At 37.8% G+C, this 13,676-nt stretch overlaps 1 protein-coding gene across 3 annotated transcripts in view; it reads left to right on the top strand.

The window, feature by feature from the left end:
- LOC115212293 (endochitinase A-like) overlaps positions 1-13,676 on the top strand; it is a 116,852-nt gene that overhangs the window by 95,379 nt on the left and 7,797 nt on the right. The window contains exon 1 of one of the 3 annotated variants that reach the window (XM_036502911.1): positions 8,717-8,729. The exons of the other annotated variants lie outside the window; for them this stretch is intronic. The gene's annotated coding sequence lies outside the window, so the exon portion shown is untranslated. Of the gene's footprint in view, positions 1-8,716; positions 8,730-13,676 lie in introns of those variants that run through there. 3 annotated transcript variants of the gene reach the window in all.

The following is a 13,676-nucleotide window of genomic DNA, read 5'->3' as shown; positions in this document are numbered from 1 at the left end:
CATCTTAGATTGAACAAACTTATTCCAATCAATAATGTTCAAGCTGTGATAATCCTACCTTTGTTTAAGGGGTACTTTATTCACTATCTTAGATACATGTATCTCATTCGCTTTTTCAGACTGTACAGTGTCATATGTAGGATTTGGTTGCAGGGTGTACTATGCCTAGTGGTCCCCATATTAACATTGACACTACAAGAAATTAATCTTTTCTGTAAATGGCCCAACTGCTGAATGGTTCGTGGTATTCACTGAAAAACATATGTCGCACACATACACAAAGGCATTTATAGCTGTTTGCCCTTTTAAATAGGAACCACCCAACCTCAATATGGGTGTGTCAATAATCTCTTTCATCTCCTTCGCTGGGTTCATAAATGTTCTAACAAATATGTACATGTGTATGTGTATATTTGTATATGTATTTATATATACAAGCATACACATATGTGCATAAGAAGTAAATAGACATGCCTATTTATTTACTTCTTCCCCATCCCTCTTTTTCTATATGTATATAAAGCTATCTATCTATCTGTCTGTCTGTCTATCTATCTATCTATCTATCTATATATATATATATATCAAAATAAGCAACAAGGATATCCTTGTTGCTTATTTTGATTTTAATCACCTTATTTTGAAATTGTATGGATAATACCATACTAAATTCTAGTGCCTCAAATTAAGTACCATATTGATCTGAATCTAAATTTTGCTGAGACCCCCTTCGGTCATGACTGACTGTAGGATTGCACCTAGAAAGTTACCCTCACCCAGGTACAAGTCCAGGCAAGGTTGTTTAAGGAAGATCAGCAGGAATTTTCAGTACCCCCTTGTATTCCTCAACCAACAAAGAAGCTTCTAAAAACATCAGCCAAATATCCTACAAGTCAAGCCATATTGTCTTAAAAAATACTTTAGATGATGTCATTCTGTGTGCTTAGAAAAAGAGAGGTTGTCACAACTGGAATGTTTTTGATTATAGGTCTGCTAAATCAAGGCTAATCTGGGGCTAAACAAGTTGAGGCAAATTGGGCAACTCAGGCTGTCGTAATGGCCTTTCTATTGTGGAAAATAGGGTGATGGGCAGTTGCTATTCCTATCTTTGATAGGGATATCAGTCCCTCAAATGGTTAACTTAAGCAGCTGCGGCTGCTGGTTCTAATTTTCAGCTGAGTGGACAGGGGTAGTGAAAAATAAAGGACCTTGCTCAAGGATACAATGCATCCCTTGATTTTGGTGGACTCAACAGAAGAAAGAGTTGTCTATTTTAGTAACAGAGAAATAACCAATCACACATCTGGCCATTGATCTAGCAGTCACTGTGCTGGACAAAAATGCTTAGTTCAAATTCCATCAAGGTTGACTTTGCCTTTCATCCTTTCAGAGTCGATAAAATAAGTACCAGTTGAACACTGGAGTTTATTTAAGGAACTTACTCCCTCCCACAAGCTTGCTGACCTTGTTCCAAAATTTGAAACCAGTATGTCTGCCAGACTGCCATTGCTTTAACCCTTTAGCATTCATATTATTCTATCAAAAGTATACTACTGGCACTCTGTCAGTTATGACAACAAGAGTTCTAGTTGATCTGATCAACAGAGCAGCCTGTCCTTGAAATTAATGTGCAAGTGGCTGAGCACTCCATAGACACATGTACCCTTAACATAGTTCTCAGAGAGATTCAGCATGACTCAGAGTGTGACAAGGCTGGCCCTTTAAAATACAGGTACAACTCATTTTTGTCAGCTGAGTGATGGATCAGAGCAATGTGAAATAAAGTGTCTTGCCCAAAGAAACAGTGCATTGCTGGGAATTGAACCCATAACCTTACGATTGTTAACCAAATACCCTAACCACTAAGCCATGCACCTTCACTCTGTCAAAAGCAATGCTTATTTATCTGCTTTGTTTTGAATTAATCATGCATTATTTTGTAGCTTTGAGATTCTGATGAGGTAACTATTTATTTTTAAAATGATATTATAGGGTTGGTGTAAAAGGCCACATCTGGCTAGTTTGAACATAAGCAGGTTAAATATTTGGGCCGAATATTGTCAATTTAAATGCTAAAATGTTAATCCACCACACCATCAGTCTCTCAATCCACCAGTCTCTCAATTCATCAGTCTCTCAATCCATCAGTCTCTCACTTCATCAGACCATTACCCCACCAGCATATCAGTCTATCAGTCCATCATTCCATCAGGCTGTCACTATATCAATCTTTCAGTCCATTAATCCATTAATGAAGCACTTCATTAACCCAACAGCTTCCCAGGCTTATCTTTCATCAAACAATTGTCTATCAATCTAGTTGTCCAATTGTCCAGAACCCCAATGATTCAACCACTCAACCAGCTAAAACAACATGACATTTTGGGGAAATAAAACTAATGAGAACAAAGATAGAAAATATGGTAGGACAAATATCCAATGTGGACAACAGCTGAACAAACAGCTGGTCAGTCTAAAGTATAACCAGGTTTTCCTAAAAAAAATACAATAGTTAGTAACAACAGATGTGAACCTAACTGTCTATCACCCATACACTCCTTCAACCATCACATTCTATCTTTGCTCCTTATTTCAGTAATAAATGTGGAGTTGTAAAAGATTATAATCAATGTACTGTCAATCAATATTTTTTTTATTAGAAGAGAAAAGTGGTGAGTGAGCTAACTCATAGGGAACACTATAAACAATTAACACATTATTATTGTTATCATTAAGATGGCAAATTAACTGAATCATTAGTGCATTATTATTTTGGCTTTTTACAGTCTGAGTTCAAATCCTACTGGTTCAACTTTGCATTTTGTCCTATCAGGATTGATAAAATATAATACCAGTTAAGTACTGGGGTCAATGTAATCAACTTGCCACCTCCCATCATAATTGTTGGCCTGGTGCAAAATTAGAAAGAGTAATTATTATTATTATTATTATTATTATTATTATTATTATTATTATTATTATTATTATTATTATCATCATTATTCAACATTTGATAGTTTCAGGCAGATTTCTACTGCATCACCTGCTACACCTCTGTATTGCAGTATTGTGTGTTCCCTTTTGCTGTTGGGGGAATGCAAACACTTCTTAGTATTGTATTGCATCAGTTTGTTTTGTTGTGGGGTTTGATTGCAGTCTTTTGTTGTATTGTATGTTCTGTATGTAATGCGAGTTGTGTTCTTCTGTTGGGTATCCGGCTTGTAGAGTACATGCAATGGTGATTGTTTATTCTATTGGATATTTACTGTATAAAGTATGCTTTGTGTTTGTGGATTGTTTTATCTGGGTTGTATTGTTGAATTGATAGTGTCTTGTGTAAAATGTGGGCGGTTCCTAGCAGGGCTATTAGGGTGTAGAGTTGAGGGTTCAGGTATAGCTTCTATGTTTTTGCTCATATGTTTTTTTTATCATACCCATTGCTCATCATTACTGATATCGTTTTCATCGTCATGCTTCATATCTTGAACACTTCAATTTTGAGGTCTTTGTACTTTTCCACTTCCTTTTGGACAACACTTTGGTCAGAAGGGATTACAATGTCTATCAGTAAGCAGGGTGCTCCAAGGTACCCTGCTTACTGATAGACATTGTAAAGGCAGTGCTCAAGTATGGCTGCAGTCAGATGACTGAAACAAGTAAGAGTAAATGAGTAAATGAGGTGTTTTTTTCTCTCTGATCCTTGATTATTATGTCTGGGAAATTAAGATTTATTTGTTTGCCAGTTTGAACAAGCATATCCTTGATGATTGTGGCTTGGTTGTTGTCATGTACCTTGTTTGACACATGTTTATAAAATAGATATGAATTTAACCACTATAATATAAAGTAATCTGCAAAGAAAGAAAAACACAAAAAAATTTAAAAGTTAATACTTATGTTATCATAAGTTTTGAAGAAGTACCCTCAAAATAATCATGTCAAAAATACAGCTAAACTTTTTTTCCAACTTAATACATATGAACATCTATACATATATAATGGCTACACACATACATCTCTATCTTTCTCTCTCTTATGTTATGTTACGTATTTTGGAGATGTGCTTGCCAGGCAAGTGATTTGGTCTGCAACTGTGTGCTGAGAGTCAGACAATTACATGTGGAAGACACATGTTTGTTGTTCAGAAATTCACAAAGACTTAACTTCACTTAAACATTTATGATTTGGTATCCAAATTTTTGATACACCAGGTCATATTCCATATATATGTTTATACATATATTTATATATATATACATAAACTCCCTTCTGTTTGCCATCTTTATCTCTCTATAATCTTTATCTCATTTTCCAGCTCCAGCCCTTTTAATTCCATGTATGTATGTATGTAGTATGTATGTATGTATGTATGTATGTATGTATGTATGTATGTATGTATGTATGTATGTATCAATGTATGTATGTATCAATGTATGTATGTATGTATGCATGCATGTATGCATGCATGAGTTGCACATGAGAAAGTAAGGAGGGATGTCAGGAAGGGCATTGCTGTTACACTTCCAGATGGGAAGGGTCTTCCTGTGATGCTGACATGCAATGTCTATGCAAGACCCTGCCTCAGTAAAGCTGGACTCAAGAGTCATCTTCGTAGTCATAAAGCGAGACAGATGAGTGACAACCTGGCCACTGGTGGTGGTGTGACACTCCATACTAATCATATCTGTTGGTCATGTGGAAGAGAGTGTAATTTGGCAGGAGGACTTAAACGACATGTAAAGGCACATGAAGCCCAGTTACAACTACAGCCGGCCATTACTGGTAAAGGTTTTAGTTGCCAATTCTGTTCAAGACATTGTAGATTTTTAGCTGGGCTAAAAAGTCACATTCGATCACAGCACTAGTAACAGTTAAGCTTCGTGCAATGGCCATACTCAATGACGAGGGGCAGCCATAAAAATGTATGTATGTATGTATGTATATATGTATGTATGTATGTCATTGTTCAGTTTATTTCAAGATTTCTTGCCAACAGAGAAAGAGCTAGTTTCTAACCTAGATTCAAGGCTCCTTCCTTGGAATTTCAACATCAACAATAGGGTATGTATGTCTGTATGCATGTATGTGTGCAGATTTTGCTTTTTGTATATATTCTCATGCATATAGTTGCATATCTAGACATGCTCATATATATTTAACTGATAAACTTCTGGAAAGTTTTACAGATTTTTACAGTTCCACTGATGGATGGGATCTGAAGTCTTTGAATTAGCTTTCTCTTTTCTGGTATTGAGAACCAAGATTGGTATTTAGGCAGTGTGTTACATATTCCGGGACCCCAATAATTACAGGTATAAACCTGAACTTGTAATCTGCATAGAGTAACTGCAGATTTCTCAATAGTTTAGCATAGGTGTTCTCTTTTTCACTGATCTTCAGCTTTATGTTAACATCTGCTGGGCAGATAATTTCCACAACTGTGCACAGTTTCTCTTCTCTATCCCAAATAATTATATCAGATCTGTTGTGCTTACATTTCATTGAGGTCTTCATTCCACCAGTACTCCTTTTTATTATGAATGGCTATGGATTCTACCATACTGTGGGTTCTTATTTCTTTGTCCTTGGAGTTCTTTCTAATGGATTTCATTATAGAGTGTCCTAGCTACAGCACCATATCTCATTGGTAGATAATACTGTGATGACATTTTCGGACAACTGCTTATGATGTGGGTGATATCTTTGACTGCATCAGTTGTCATATTTTACTGCTTTTCCTGCATCTCTGTCCCTTTTGTGCATCAGGTACTTGGTTGATATTTCCTGTTCCTGGATTGCAAATGCATACCTTTCAAAGTGGAAGGTAGTAATCCAGCTATTAGTCCATGATAAACTGCTTTGATAATCAATGTTACTATCATCTTGGAGCTTTCTACTAACATATCCATGCATAGTCTTCTGCTCATATATGCTCATCTTTTCATATGATGATATGGGCTCCTCCATCATTAATTCCTCTAATCACTGCTCTGCACTCAGTTCTTTTTTTTCCCACAGGAAGTGTAAAATGGCCCTAATTGTAATTTTTTTCATCACTCACTATCAAAGCTGTAAAATAAAGAATAAACAATTTAGTAATAATTGGACAAGCTGTTTCAAATTAATGATATAGCAAAGTGATACAAGTTGCTAACGATCATCAGTGGAAACCTAGGAAAATGCCTGACTCAATCTGGTGTATGCATATATACATACCACACACATATATACACCACACACACACACACACACACATATTGGGTTGGCAAGAAAGTAATTTCAGTTTTTTAGTGTGAAATAAAAGTCATATACCAAAATTACATTAAAATATCTTGAAATACTAATGAGAAAATTTATTCAATATAATCGCCATTGGCTTCAACCATGGCCTCCAAACAATTTCAGAATCTCCTGCAACTCTTCTGGATGGTTGCTTTGTTTAAATTTGTGAATGCTGCCATAATCCTTGCCTTCAGTTCATCTTTGGTGTTACAAGGATTTTGTTGGTCCCTTGCTCAACCGTGCCCCACACATAATGACCAAGGGGATTGTAGTCTGAGAAGCTAGGTAGCCAAATGTTAAGGGTGATGTGGTCGCAGAAATTGTCTGTCAGCCATGACTGGGTACTCTTGTTTATGTGGCATGGTGCAGAGTCTTGTTGCCAGACTTAGAGTCTTCCAGAAGCCACCCTTTTCACCCAGGACAGCACTACCTCCTCCAGGCACTTGATGTAGACCTCTATGTTGAGTCTGAGGCCTTGTAGGAAGATGAATGGAGACATAACGTCGCCATCACTAGTGATCACTCCAAGCACCATGATGTTGATTGAATGTTTGATTTTTATCACACTCAATATATGTCCTCATATTGCACAGTCCTCAGATTTACACCCAAACACTCTGAAATGTTTGTACTGGAGCTTCCAGCACAAATGCCAAGCAGTACAGCATGTTTCCAAATTTCTGGCAGAGTGAACTGCGTCATAGCGCTGTTTTTGCCACAGGCAGTGCCCGACTAATCCTACTATACTGTGTGGTTGACAAAATCAAAAACAAACAATGCACATGCACGAAATTAAAAATATAAAATAGCGACAATTTACCCATCACACATATGTATATACATACATACATGCACACACACAAATGTACATATGTAAATGTAAACTGTGTGTGAATCCACCATACTTTTGCTCATTTGCTGAAGTGATGACAAATGTAAAAATACATATATGACATATATACATATACATATATATCTATATATATATATATACATACACACACACATATATATATATATATATCTAATGGAGCGCTAAGAGCACCATCCGAGCATGAACGTTGCCAGGGCAGCTACCATCTGAGCGTGAACGTTGCCAGGGCAGCTAACTGGCTTCCGTGCCAGTGGCACGTAAAAGGCACCATTCGAGCATGATCGTTACCAGTGTCACCTTACTGGCATGTGAAAAAACATTTGAGCAAGATCATTGCCAGTGCCGCTGGACTGGCTCCCGAGGAGGTAGCACATAAAAAACACCATTTTAGCGTGGCCGTTGCCAGTACAGCCTGACTGGCCCTCGTGCCAGTGACACGTAAAAGCACCCACTACACTCTCGGAGTGGTTGGTTTTAGGAAGGGCATCAAGCTGTAGAAACTCTGCCAGATCAAGATTGGAGCCTGGTGCAGCCATCTGGTTCGCCAGTTCTCAGTCAAATTGTCCAACCCATGCTAGTATAGAAAGCGAACGTTAAATGATGATGATGATGATGATGATATATATATATATATGTGATGAGCTTTCACACAGTTTGCATTTACAAAAACTCACAAGGCACTGGTTGGACCTAAGGATGTGTTGTAGAAGACACTTACTTACTCAAGGTGCCATGCTGTAGGATTGAACCCAAAACCAAGTGGTTACAAAGTAGACTTAATCACACAGCCATGTCAGAGGCTATAGTAATGTTTTCACTGGTGCCCTGATAGTTTAAAAGGTTACATGAAGGCTACCGGGAAATAAGCAGCATCATAAAATAAGTATTAAAACACTGGGAATGATTCATTGGAATACACATGTCTCCTAATAAATGATTTTAGTAATCAAGTGAGTATCTGGTTACAAAGTAGACCAGTACTGGGCTGACAGTGTTCAAAGACAAATCAGATCGACCTACTCTGCAATAGTACGCAGCAGCTATTTCGAAGGCAACACATGTTACTTGTTGACGTGACAGAAATCAAAGTTACTACCACCACCACCACCACCACCACCACTCATTGATTAGTGGTCAACCTACATGGTTTAATTATAGTCAAATCTTTTTGCTGTTATTGTTATTTTACCACTTAATACATACATACATACATACATAAATATATGTATGCGTGTGTGTGTGTGTGTGTGTGTGTGGGTGTGTGTGTGTGTGTGTGTAAAAAAAGATAGAAAGCCCTCCTCAGTTATGAATGACCATGGGATTGCACCAAGAGATTCCCCTCCAAGGCAAGGCACAAGTCCAGGCAAGGTTATCTGTGGAAGACGAGGCAACAAGCCGGCAGAACTGTTAGTACGCTGGGTGAAATGCTTAGCAGTATTTCGTCTGCCGTTATGTTCTGAGTTCAAATTCTGCTGAGGTCAACTTTGTATTTCATCCTTTCGGGGGTCAATAAATTAAGTACCAGTTACGCACTGGGGTCGATATAATCGACTTAATCGGTTTGTCTGTCCTTGTTTGTCTTCTCTGTGTTTAGCCCCTTGTGGGTAGTAAAGAAATAGGTTGTCTGTGGAAGACCAGCAGTTGCCCATAAATACAAGTCTCACTTCTCCATGGTCACCAGTGTTGTTCAAGGGAAAGGGCAAGGCCAACACAGCCTGACACCAGTGATGTTGCAACTCATTTCAACAGCTGAGTGAACTGGATCAACATGAAATAAGCGTCTTGCTCAAGAACACAACACCTGCCTGGTCTGGGAATTGAACACAGAACCTCATGATTATAAGCCCGACGATGTAACCACTAAGCCATGAACTTTCACATGAATGGATATAAGTATGTGTGTATGTATACATACAAGCATGTCCTTTGCAGGTACCAGAGCTGCATAAAATGCACTCACGCCAGTGTTGTGTAAGTGCACCCATGCTGGTGGCACATAATAAACACCCAGCGCACTCTGTAAAGTGGTTGGTGTTAGGCAGGCATTCAGCAGTAGAAACTATGCCACAACAGACCACTGGTGTCTGGATAGCTCCACAGATGGCCAGCTCCATGCCAAACAGTCCAACTCCTGCCAGCATGGAAAACATGTTAAACAGTGATGATGATAATGATGATGATGATGATATATATATATGCCCACACATTTGTGTGTTATGAACATATGTACATGTGTGCATATGTGAGTGTGTGTGTACATCCACACACACGCACACACACACACACACACACACATACATACATACATACATACATACATACATACATACATACATACATACATACATACATACATACATACATACATACATATAATTAGGCAGAAAGAAGATAGATAAATGGATATTGTTAGATCGATAAGTAATGATTTTTTTGAATGTATGTCACAAGATGAAATAAATTACAATAAAATTATTATAACAAATTTGAAAAAAATTCTGCTTAAAATCTGAGTTTGAAATACATCGAGGTACACACAGACAATCTGCATATACAGACACACAGACATACACACACAGACATGCACACACACACACACACATACATACATACATACATACATACATACATACATACATACATACATACATACATACATACATACATACATACATATAATTAGGCAGAAAGAAGATAGATAAATGGATATTGTTAGATCGATAAGTAATGATTTTTTTGAATGTATGTCACAAGATGAAATAAATTACAATAAAATTATTATAACAAATTTGAAAAAAATTCTGCTTAAAATCTGAGTTTGAAATACATCGAGGTACACACAGACAATCTGCATATACAGACACACAGACATACACACACAGACATGCACACACACACACACACACACACACATACATACATACATATATACATATATACATGCGTGGCTGTGTGGTAGGTAGCTTGCTTACCAACCACATGGTTCCAGGTTCAGTCTCACTGTGTGACACCTTGGGCAAGTGTCTTCTACTATAGCCTCGGGCTGACCAAAACCTTGTGAGTGGATTTGGTAGACGGAAACTGAAAGAAGCCTGTCATATATATGTGTATGTATATATATGTGTGTGTGTGTTTGTGTGTCTGTGTTTGTCCCCGCAACATCACTTGACAACCGATGCTGGTATGTTTGCATCCCCGTAGCTTAGCGGTTCGGCAAAAGAGACCAATAGAATAAGTACTAGGCTTACAAAGAATAAGTCCTGGGGTCGATTTGCTTGACTAAAGGTGATGCTCCAGCATGGCCACAGTCAAATGACTGAAACAAGTAAAAGAGTAAAGAGTATACATACATACATACGTATATGCATGCATACATACGTATATGCATGCATACATACATACATGCATACATACGTACATACATATGTATGTATATACATAGGCATTGAGGAACACATAGCATACGAAGGTATTATGAGTAAAGATAGTGACCTGAGAATATTATACCAGACTTAGAAAAATATAGCAGTTGGAACTCTCTTCTTACAACAAGACAATATCCCTTGATGCATTTGCAGTACCAGAGCTGATCCTAAAATTTGGGATTCTTGATTCGTCTGTGGAAGGAATCTACTCCATAGACATTAAAACCTGCAAGATACTGACATCAACTGGAAATCTCCCCTAGGAGAGTGGTATCAGCAGGCTCTACTTAGGAAGAGACTAAGGAGATGGAGGCTTGAGATTAGTGCAGACAGCCTTCAAATGTTGTATAGTCTTTCTCTGACAGCACTTAATAAACAACAGCAGAAAAATAAATACATTAACTAAGTGCTGAAAAGTGACAAGAACAATATCTTATCTGTCGGCAATGAACTCCTCAGGAAGCACTCTCTTCTTCATGACCTGACATACAGTCAGACAAATATGCCCTAAAGAGGATCTGAATATGAAATGCTCAGCATACCAAAAAGAAAAGACCATGCATGGGTATGTTTCATGAAGGCTTGTAGAAGACAGTAATATTGACATGAAGTGAAGCTTCTCTTGGACTCATGGCAGCTTCATCACATCACACTTCAAAGGTTATACATTTGCCATCCAAGAGCAGGAGAGTGCTACTAAATACCCAATAAACAAAAGACAATGAATAAACAAAAGACAATGAATAAACAAAAGACAATGAATAAACAAAAGCGACAATGAAGCTCTTAGTGTTCCAAGATGCAACTGAAAATGCCGATTATGTCATACTTCTGTGGAAGACATCACGCATGTGATTAGCAACTGCCTAAAAATGTCATCAAGTTACTACCTTCATGTGCAACACAACACTGTTGCAAAAACATAATATGATGCCTTTTGGAAATAAAGACTGTCCTGGAATAAATGTAGAGAATCTCCCTTTTATTGGATACTCTGTTACTTGTTTCAGTCATTTTGACTGTGGCCATGCTGGAGCACAGCCTTTTTTTAAGATGAGCAAATCAACCCCAGGACTTATTCTTTGTAAGCTTAGTACTAATTCTATTAATCTCTTTTGACAAACCGCTAAGTTACAGGGACGTAAACACACCAGCATCGGTTGTCAAGCGATGTTGGGGGGACAAACACAGACACACACACACACACACACACACACACACACACACACACACACACACAAACATACACACATATACACATATATACGATGAGCTTCTTTCAGTTTCCGTCTACCAAATCCACTCATAAGGCTTTGGTTGGCCCAAGGCTATAGTGGAAGACACTTGCCCAAGGTACCACGCAGTAGGACTGGACCCAGAACAATGTGGTTTGTAAGCAAGCTACTTACCACACAGCCACTCCTACACCTATATGTACATAAACGTTAACACAAGGAGTATCGGTGGACATTCCCATCAAAACATCTGTCAAGTGTAAGCATAACAAGCTGGATGTGTTTTGGGAGAGATAAGAAAAATATATAGCATCACAGAGGTCAAATGATTTCTGCTGATGTGAATATCTCTTTGAAAATCAAAGTGAAAGAAGATAATTATGGACAACTGCCTCGAAACCTCCAGCTTCTATATCCAGGTTACAAGTTTACATTTATAATCATAATTGGTGCACTTGTTTTTGTGAGTAAATGCCTAACTGACAGTCTGGATAAGCTTGAATTTTCAGAAAAAAAAAAACAACAACCAGTCAACTCACACATTACAAATAAAATTTTTAAGTGGAACAGTAAAACTATGCAAAACTTTTCTCAAGTTTAAAATGTGACATTATTTTCATCATCTGCATTCCAAAGACTTTGTATCTTTGTTAGAAACCAGATCCTTCTCAGAGGATGAATTTAAATCATTAAAAACAGAAGTGAACATACATACATACATACATACATACATATATCTATATCTATATATATATATATATACTCTTTTACTTGTTTCAGTCATTTGACTGTGGCCATGCTGGAGCACCACCTTTAGTCGAGCAAATTGACCCCAGGACTTATACTTTGCAAGCCTAGTACTTATTCTATCAGTCTCTTTTCTCGAACCACTAAATTACGGGGACGTAAACACACTAGCATCGGTTGTCAAGTGATGATGGGGGGACAAACACAGATACACAAACATATACTCACACGCACATACATATATATATATACACACATGTATACGACGGGCTTCTTTCAGTTTCCGTCTACCAAATCCACTCACAAGGCTTTGGTCGGCCCGAGGCTATAGTAGAAGATACTTGCCCAAGGTACCACGCAGTGGGACTGAACCCAGAACCATGTGGTTGGTAAGCAAGCTACTTACCACACAGCCACTCCTACGCCTGTATATATATCCTTTTCCTCCTCCTCCTCTTCATCATCATTTAATATCCATATAGGATGGATTCTACAAACGTTTCTGACAAGAGAACCAGTAGTTGGGCAAACACTATGGAAAACCTTGTGTTCTGAGCAAGTTAGATTACTCTCAGAGTTTTGGTCTCCAAACTTATTTGGTCTCATAGAAGAAAGTGAAGGGTTATGAAGAACGTTCACCAGTAAAATATCTTTGGCTAAAAGCCTTAAATACTGGGAATATTTGAAAACATTGCATCTCTACTTCAGTGAATGCCGTTCCAAACTTCAGCATTCGAGAGAATTTTAAAGCACGAATTGTTCAATTCTGTCAGCTTCCAAATATACCACATTAGAAATCACAAGCAAAAAGACTTTATTGTATTGAGTTTGATATTTAGAGGTCCTCAACTGTTCAACTGCCTGCCTAAAGTAATCAGAAATATCAAAGGAACCTCTGCTGAAACATTAAACAACAACAACATCAAACGTTGGATAAACTCCTAACAATAATATTGGACTAGTCAGCCATTCATGGATTTACTCAGAGGAGATCAGCTGCCACCAACTCAATCCACAGGCCAACTTCCAGCCATAAAAGTGACAACAAAGGTGATAGAAAATAAATGAAAGTGGTGCTCCACTATGGCTGCAGTCCTACAATGGAAACCTCCC

This window comes from Octopus sinensis, linkage group LG5, assembly GCF_006345805.1.
Source record: "Octopus sinensis linkage group LG5, ASM634580v1, whole genome shotgun sequence".
Taxonomy (NCBI): domain Eukaryota; kingdom Metazoa; phylum Mollusca; class Cephalopoda; order Octopoda; family Octopodidae; genus Octopus; species Octopus sinensis.
This window is presented reverse-complemented; position numbering and strand designations above follow the sequence as displayed.